Source organism: Macaca fascicularis, chromosome 2 (assembly GCF_037993035.2).
Source record: "Macaca fascicularis isolate 582-1 chromosome 2, T2T-MFA8v1.1".
In the NCBI taxonomy this organism is placed as follows: domain Eukaryota; kingdom Metazoa; phylum Chordata; class Mammalia; order Primates; family Cercopithecidae; genus Macaca; species Macaca fascicularis.
Window position 1 is genome coordinate 16,219,362 of NC_088376.1, and position 8,958 is coordinate 16,228,319.

At 41.0% G+C, this 8,958-nt stretch overlaps 1 pseudogene; it reads right to left on the bottom strand.

Moving 5' to 3' along the window:
* Positions 1 to 753: 753 nt before the first annotated feature.
* LOC102138821 (small ribosomal subunit protein uS2B-like) lies at positions 754 to 1,779 on the bottom strand (annotated as a pseudogene).
* Positions 1,780 to 8,958: the final 7,179 nt, after the last annotated feature.

Genomic DNA, 8,958 nt, shown 5'->3' on the forward strand with positions numbered 1-8,958 from the left:
GGTTCTGGAAAGGGAGACCACACCATCACCATTTATCATCCAAACTGTGGCACTTTGAAAAAACCCTAATTACTTCTATGTGTATTTCCTAAACCTAAGGACGTTCTACATGGATAGCAGAGCCGTTATCTAATCTCCAGTCCTCAGATTTCACACGGCCTGCTGATGTACTTTTTTTCCATTCAGGATATAATCTTGTACCATGTGTTGCATTTAGTTGTCATTTCTCTTTAGTGTCCTTTAATCTAGAATGGTTCCTTGGTTTCTCTTGTCTCTCGTGACCTTGATATGTTTTGTGGCTCAATTGTTGTGTGGAATGTCCCTTAGTTGGGGTTTGTCTGATATTTCTTAGTGACCAGATGGCAGTTTATATATTTCTGGCAACAATATCACAAAAGTGCTGTTGTGTCCTTCTTGGCACATTTTTTTCTTTTGTTTTCTTTCTTTTTGTTTTTTTTTTTGAGACAGAGTCTCACTCTGTTGCCCAGGCTGGAGTGCAGTGACGTGATCCCGGCTCACTGCAACCTCTACCTCCTGGGTTCAAGCAATTCTCCTGCTTCAACCTCCTGAGTAGCTGGGATTACAGGCACACGCCACCATGGCCAGCTAATTTTGTATTTTTAGTACAGACGGGGTTTTACTATGTTAGCCAGGCTGGCTCGAACTCCTGACCTCATGTGATCTGCCCGCCTCGGCCTCCCAAAGTGCTGGGATTATGAACGTGAGCCACTGTGCCTGGCCCTTCTCAGCACATTTTTTTTTTTTTTGTAAGAAACTGATGTTTATTTTCCATCAACCTTATTTCCATGTTCCTTAAGAGCCCGTACAAGAACAGCTTAAGACCATTCAGTGGTTGCTTTTACCCATTCAGTGGCCTGAGCAGTGGGAGCTGCAGACCAGTCTTCCGTGGCAGGCTGAGCGCTCCAGTCTTCAGTAGGGAACTGCTGGATAGGCACAGAGGGCACCTGCACACCTTCAGACCAGTCTGCAACCTCAGGCTGAGTAGCAGTGACCTCAGGAGCTGGAGCAGTCCATTCACCCTGAAATTCTTTGTTGGTCGCAGCCTTTTCAGTAGCAGCCTGCTCTTCTTTTTCAATCTCTTCAGGATCTCTGTAGAAGTAGAGATCAGGAATGACCTCCCACGGGTGTTCGCGGGAAATGGTGCCATGCATGTGCAGAACTTCCCGAGCCAGCATCCACCACATCAGACCCACTGAGTGAGCTCCCTTGTTGTTACATGGGATGGGAATGTCCACATAGTGCAGAGGAGAATCTGTGTTACACAGAACAATGGTAGGTAGGTTAACATAAGATGCCTCCGTGAGAGGCAGCCCTGGGGTCGGTAACCACAAGAAGCTGTGGTTCCCAGAAAGCTGCCTGGATCTGGTTGGTGAAGGTTCCAGGGGTGAAGCGGCCAGCAATTGGAGTGGTTCCAGTGGCAGCAGCAAACGTCAGCACGGTCCTCTGGCCAGTATTCCTGGAGGATATGACACTGACATCAGCAGGGTTTTCAATGTCAACAATGGCACGAGCTGCCAGCAGAAGCTTCTCCCGGGTCCTCTTCAGATTTAGGATGTAGATGCCATCACTTTTCCTTTTGTAGATTTACTGTTCCATCTGGAAGTCAAGATTAGTGCCACCTAAGTGGGTTCCTGCTGCAAGGAACTTAAGGACATCCTCTTCCTTCATTTGTAGGACATCAAGGGCTCCGGATATTGTGAAAGTTTCCCTTTAAGTTACGACTGGAATCCAGAACAACGCCGTATGGACCGCTCTGTGGGGAGCGCGGAAAGCTCTCAGCACATCTTAACAGGAGGCACATGATGTCCATCGGTACCATCTGTGAACATATTAATCTTCGTTACTGGATTAAGCATCTGCCAGATTTCTCTACGGTAAAGTTACTATTTTTTCCTTCATAATTACAACAGTTTTTTAGGGAAATACTTTGAAAGCATGCATATAGCAAACATGTATTTTGAGAGGAAAAAAGGGTGTTACTGATACTTAAACTGTGACAACAGAAGCAAACGTATTATCCTGGGGAAACTAGGACATATAGTCATCCCAGTTCTGAATGACTTTTGTTCTTTCCTGGTGTAATGTCCAGGTTGCTCCCAGCCACATTTTAAGGGTCACATTCATGGTGAAACCATTTCTGAACCCCCTCCTCTCTGCCTCCATTTCACCCTGTGAGATGACCATCATAGACCGTTAGGTCTCTCTGACTTCCTGTCTCTTTCTTTCTGTCTCAGACTGACAGCTCCTTGAAGGCAAGAACCTTGTCATAGCTTTATCTCCTAGGGCCTTACATGGGGCTAGTACAGGAGAAGCACTGCCTAAAAGTTTAAATTCATACTGACCTTCTCTGAACATTGGTTTTCCATCTTTTGCAAAGAGGGATAATTAACTGTGCTGAATTGCCTCTAAGGATCAACTGTGATGAGATTTTATAAGTGAAAGCACTTTTTAACCTACAAAGTGCCAGAGGACTCTGAGGCATCATCGTTTGTTTGGAGCTAAGAACAACTCCAACACCAATGAGTACTGCTGGGTCTCCTCTCACACTCAGCAGGTGGCCACCCAGACTCTGATCTGAAATCAGCTTGTTCACTCCTTCGTCCTAAGGGTAGTTCCTGTGGCTGTCTTTTTTTGTCTTAGTAGCTTCAGGGCTGAGCACAGAACACAGCCAGGGGTACTCAATACATGTTTTGAAAGAACACCCACATGAATGAACGAATCTAGCCCCTTTCCCTCTTCTTAGTGTCCAAACCTCCCAAAAGAAATTTAAGAACTAGCACTGGACCTGACACAGTATTGTGTAAGCATTCAAGATGAATGCTATGTAGAGAATTACAGCAAGTAAAGAGATTGAATTAGTAATCAAATAACTACTCACAAAGAAAGCCCCAGACTCAGATGGCTTCACTCGGTGAATTCTATCAAACATTTGAAAAAGAAGGAATACCATTATTTTCACAAACTCTTTCAAAAAGTAGAAGAGGAGGGAACATTTCTCAACTCATTCCATGATGCCAGTATTATCCCTGATACCTGAGACAACTCAGTAAAAGAAAACTCCAGATCAATATCCCTTATAAATGTAGTCAAAAACCTTTAACAAAATACCAGTGAAATAGAAGAATTACACCCCGTGGCCAAGTGGGATTTATCCCAGGAATACAAGGTTGGCAATATATGAAAATAAATCATGTAATATACCACATGAATAGAAAAAAGGACAAAAGCCACATGGTCATCTCAGTAGACACAGGAAAAGCATTTGACAAAATTGAACATACATTCATGACAAAAACACTCAACTAACCAGGACTAGAAGGGAACTTCTTAAACCTGATAAAGGGCATAGACAAAAAGAAAGCTCATAGATAATATCATACATAATGGTGGAAGACAAATGCTTTTTTCCTAAAATCAGGAACAAGATAAGAATGTCTGTGCTCACCACTTCTACTCAACATTCAACTAATTGACAAATTAATTAGGAAAGAAAATAAAATAAAAGGCATCTATATTTGAAAGGAAGAAATAAACTATATGTTATCTATTGGCAGACATAAGTCTTATATATATGAAATTACGAAGTATCCACTAAAAATTATTAGAACTGTTAAACAAGTTCAGCAAGGAGGTAAAATCAATATACAAAAATCAATTGTATTTCTGATTTTTCTGAAGTAAACAATCTGAAAATGAAATTAATCTAAAAATTCCATTTCCATTTATAATAGTATCAAAAAGAGTAACCTACTTGGGAATAAGTTTAACATAAGAAGTATAAGACTAGTACACTCAAATTACAAAACACTGCTGAAAGAAATCAGTGAAGACCTACACAGATGAAAAGACATCCCATGTCCATGGATCGAAAGACTTAACATTGCTCAGATGGGAATACGCCCTGGAGGGATCTATAGTTTCAATGCGGTCCTTATCAAAATCTCACCTGGATTTTTTTGTAGAAATTGACAAACTGATCTTGAAAATCATATAGATTTGTTAATTAGCTCAATTTAGCCATTTCATAATGTATACATATTTCAAAACATGTTGCACGTGATATATACTATTTTTGTCAATTAAAATTAATTAATTAAAAAATAAACCCAACAGTAATGAGAAAAACTAAAAAGAAAAATCATATGGAAGTTCAAGGTATCCAGAATAACCATAATTATCTTAAAAAAGGAATGTAAGTTGGAGGACTTACATTCCTCTATTTCACAACTTACTACAAATCTGTAGTAGTCCAGACAGTATGGTACTGGTGTAAGGATAGATGTATAGGTCAATGGAATAGAAGTGAGAGTCCTGACAGAAATTTATACATCTATGGTCAACTGGTTTTCTAAAAGGGTGCCAAGACCATTCAGTGGAGAAGGAAGTTTCTTCAAAAATGGTGGTGAAACAACTGGATAGCCATATGCAAAAGAACGAAATTGAACTCCTACTTCATGCCATATACAAAACTTCATCAAAATGGAGCAAAGACCTAAATAAATGTGAGAGCTAAACTATAAGACTCTTAAAAGAATGCATAGGCTTCAATCTACATGATCTTGGATTAGGTAATGGTTTCTTAGCTATAACACCAACAGCACAAGCAACAAAAGAAAAAATAGATAAATGGGACTTCATCAAAATTAAAAACTATTATGCTTCAAGGACACCTCCCAGAAAATGAAAAAGAAAACCACTGAAAGGAAGAAAATATTTGTAAATCATGTATCTGACAAGGGGCTTGTATCTAGAATAGATAAGAACTCTTACAATTCAGTAATAAAAAGATAAATAACCCAGTTTTAGAATGAGCAAAGGATCTGAATACACATTTCTTTAAGAAGATACACAAATGGCCAATAAGCACATGAAAAGATGTTAAACATTATTAATCATCAGGGAAACACAAATCAAAACCACAATGAGATACTACTTCACACCTACTAGGATGGCTAGAATCAAAAGGTAGATAATAACAGGTGCTAGTGAGGCTATGGAGGAATTAGAATCTTCATATTTGTGCTGGTACAAACAAAAAATGATAGAGACACTTTAATAAAGTCTGGCAGTTCTTCAAAATGTTAAACATAAGAGTTATCGTATGACCCAGCAATCCCACTCTTAGGTGTATACCCAAGAAAACTAAAGACATGTCCACACAAAAACCTGCATACACATGTTCACAGGAGCTATTATTCATAATAGCCCAAAAGTGGAAATGACCCAAATGTCCATCAACAGATGAATGTGGTAAAGCCATATAAGGGAGTGTTATTTAGCCATAAAGAGAAATGAAGTATGTGCACCTGCTGCTTCATGAATGAACTTTAAAAACATGCTAAGTGAAATAAGCCAGAAACAAAAGGCAACATATTGTGGGATTCCAGTTATATGAACTGTCCAGAATATGCAAATCCATACAGACAGAAAGTGGATAAATGGTTGCCAGCAGCTGGGGGCAGGGAGGACAAGCAGTGACTGCTAATGGGTTAGAGTTTCTATATAAGGTACAGCCTTTTTGGTTTGCCTGGGACTGAGGGATTTCCCTGGGATGTAGCAGTACTTCCAATGCTAAAGTTGGGGCAGTCCCAGCTAAACCAGGACGAATTGGTTGCCCTATTCCATACCTGGAAATGAATGTGTTGAATTAGATTGTCTCTAAGGTCTCTTCGAGTTCACAATTTCTTTGAGATTTGTGAAAAAAACAACACAAGCAACAACACATGCTAAAAAGCAAGAAAAGCCGGTTTTTCTTTCCCTGTCTGATAAATGATACTCCCTGGGCTAGCTTGCTGTCCACACCTGCCGGCTATTCCCCGGTCATCACAGCGAGCAGCAAATTTCCCTGGTTTCGGGAGAAGCATGGGTACCACGCATCTAAAACAACACACATGCTTAGTCTCTAACCCCAGATTAATTGAATCATAATCTCTGAGGGTGGGACCCAGGTGGGACCCAGGCCGTGGGTCTGTTTTTAAAGCTGCGTGGGTGATCCGAATATGCAGCCAGGTGTGAGAACCAGTGCAGGGTGATCTGAGAGCCGCCCAGCTCCTCTTTCCCTTTACTCCCCGCCTGTGCCAGCCCCTCCATTTGATTGGACCAAGTGTTGCTGAGACATATGAGATGAGCCAGTCAGAGCCTCTCTCCGGAGTTTGAACTAACACATTCGGGGAAGCTTGAGAAAGGCTGGAGAGGCCATAGCAGGGCAAAGGGCAGTGTGCTGGGGAGGAGCAGAAGCTGAGGGAAACCAAACAAGACCAAGAGAAACTGAGTAGAAAGAGGGCAAAGCAGACATGCAGAGGTCAGAGACAGAGCAACTGGTCCATTCTAGGGTTTTCCTAATTCTAGTCTTTTGTATTTTTATAATAAATCCTCTTTTTCTTAGCAGTGGAGGAGATTCTATTTTTCAAAGATGGCTACAACAGTATCTCCATCCCACATGCTCTCCTCAGTGTGACCTTGCCACTCCCACATCAGGACGGGGCCTATGATTCCTTTCCCCTTGAGTCTGAGCTGACATTACCATAGTCAACAGAGTGCAGTGGAGGTAACACGATGTGTCTTCCAAGGGCAGGTCAAAAAAACCGTGCAGCGACCATGTAGTTGTGACATATAATAAAATGGTTTTGCTTAATCAACCAAGTTTTAGGGTAGTTTGTTATACAGTGATAGTAAGTGGGACAGGTAGTCTAAGAAAATCCAGCTCCTTGTCATCAAAAGAGCCTGAGGAGCACGCCTGACTCCATCTCTCAAGGTCTGTCCTCATTTCTAACTCAGCCTTGATTTCATTTTCACCAGGCACCCAACCACCACCTGTCACCACCAATGGGTAAACTTGAAGTGTAGATAGGAATTGCTGATGCTTTCACAGCCAGAATAGTTCTGAAAAGTACACAATGCAATTATAAAGTATTAAAAGGAAATGTAAGCAAAATATCTTTTAAATGTGGTAAAATATACATAAAACTTGCCATTTTAATCATTTTAAGTGTATAGTTCAGTGGCATTAAGCACATGAACACTGTTACACAGTCATCACCACCATCCACCTCCAAAACTTTTTCATCTTCCTACGATGAAACTCTGTACTCATTAATCAACTCCCCACCCTCCCCTCCCCCACGTCCCTGGAACCACCACTATACTTTATGTCTCCATGAATTTGGCTACTCTGTGTGCCTCATATAGGTGGAGTTATACACTGTTTATTCTTTTGTATCTGGCTTAGTTCACTTAACATAATATCTCCAAAGTTCATCTATGTGGTAGCAGGTGTCGGAATTTCTTTCCTTTTTAAGGTTAAACAATAGTTCATTGTATGGGCAAGGCACGGTGGCTCACACCCATAATCCTAGCACTTTGGGAGGCTGAGGCAGGCGGATCATGAGGTCAGGGGTTCGAGACCAGCCTGGCCAACATGGCAAAATCCCATCTCTACTGAAAATACAAAAATTACCCAGGTGTGGTGGCGCGTGCCTGTAATCCCAGCTACTCAGGAGGCTGAGGCAGGAGAATCGCTTGAACCCGGGAAGCCGAGGTTGCAGTGAACCGAGATTGCACCACTGCACTCCAGCCTGGGTGACAGAGCGAGACTCCGTCTCAAAAAAAAAAAAAAAAAGCAAAGAAAAAGAATAGTCCATTGTATGTGTAGAACACATTTTGTTTCTCCATTCATCTCAGTGGACAATTGGATTCCTGCTACTTTTTGGCTATTGTGAGTAATATTGCTAGGAATGTCAGCATACAAATATCTGAGCCCTTGCTTTCAATTCTTGTGGGTATATACCCAGAAGTAGAACTGCTAGATCATACGCTAATTCTATTTGTAAGGTTTTGAGGAACCACTATACTATTTTCCATAGCGGCTGCACCATGTTATGTTCCCACCAGCAATGCAAAGCGGTTCCAATGTTCAATTTTCCCACATCCTTACTGACTCTTGTTATTAACTACATATCATGAAAAAAACAAGCTTCCTAATGAGTGTGAGGGGGTATCTCATTGTGGTTTTGGTTTGCATTACTCTAGTGATTAGTGATGTTGGGCATCCTTTCATGTGCTTATTGCCATTGTATATCTTTGGAGGAATGCCTATTTAAGCCCTTTGTCAGTTTTTAAATTGAGTGTTTTTGTTGTTGTTGAGTTGTAGGAATTCTTTGTATATTCTGGAAATCAATCCTTTATCAGTTATATGATTTGCAAATATTTTCTCTCATTCTGTGGGATGCTTATAAACAATATTTACAAAGCCAAAAAAGACTTTCTTTCTTCCCTTTTTTTTTTTTTTTTAAATGAAGTGTCGCTCCGTCACCCAGGCTGGAGTGCAGTGGCACAATCTTGGCTCACTGCAGCCTCTGCCTCCCAGGTTCAAGGGATTCTTCTGCCTCAGCCTCCTGAGTAGCTGGGATTACAGATGTGCACCACCACGCCCAGCTAATTTTTGTCATTTTAGTAGTGATGGGGTTTCACCATGTTGGCCAGGTGGTCTTGAACTCCTGCCGTCTAGTGATTCGCCCGCCTTGGCCTCCCAAAGTGCTGGAATTACAGGCATGAGCACCACACCCGACTGAAAAGGACTTTCTAAGTGTGGTGCCAAAGCAGAAATTATAAGGAAACTAATTGAACAATTTGACTACATAAAGATGAAAGTGTTAGTTATGATAAAAATATCATAAACGAAAAGGCAAATGACACTGAAAGCTATTTTTTTTACATTTTAGGACAATGGAGTTTTAATGTACAGCAAAATTCAATAAGCAAAAGGTAAGTCCCAGTAAAATTAAACAGGGCAAAAGACACATATAGTTATACAAGCAGAAATACACAGTCCTGTCTACACCTGAAAAACCTCATGGAAGCAAAACAGGTCTCTTGCCTCCGTCACGTCCCATGGTTAGAAGAAAACAAACATTTTGAACCCTCTCTAATCCTAGCCCC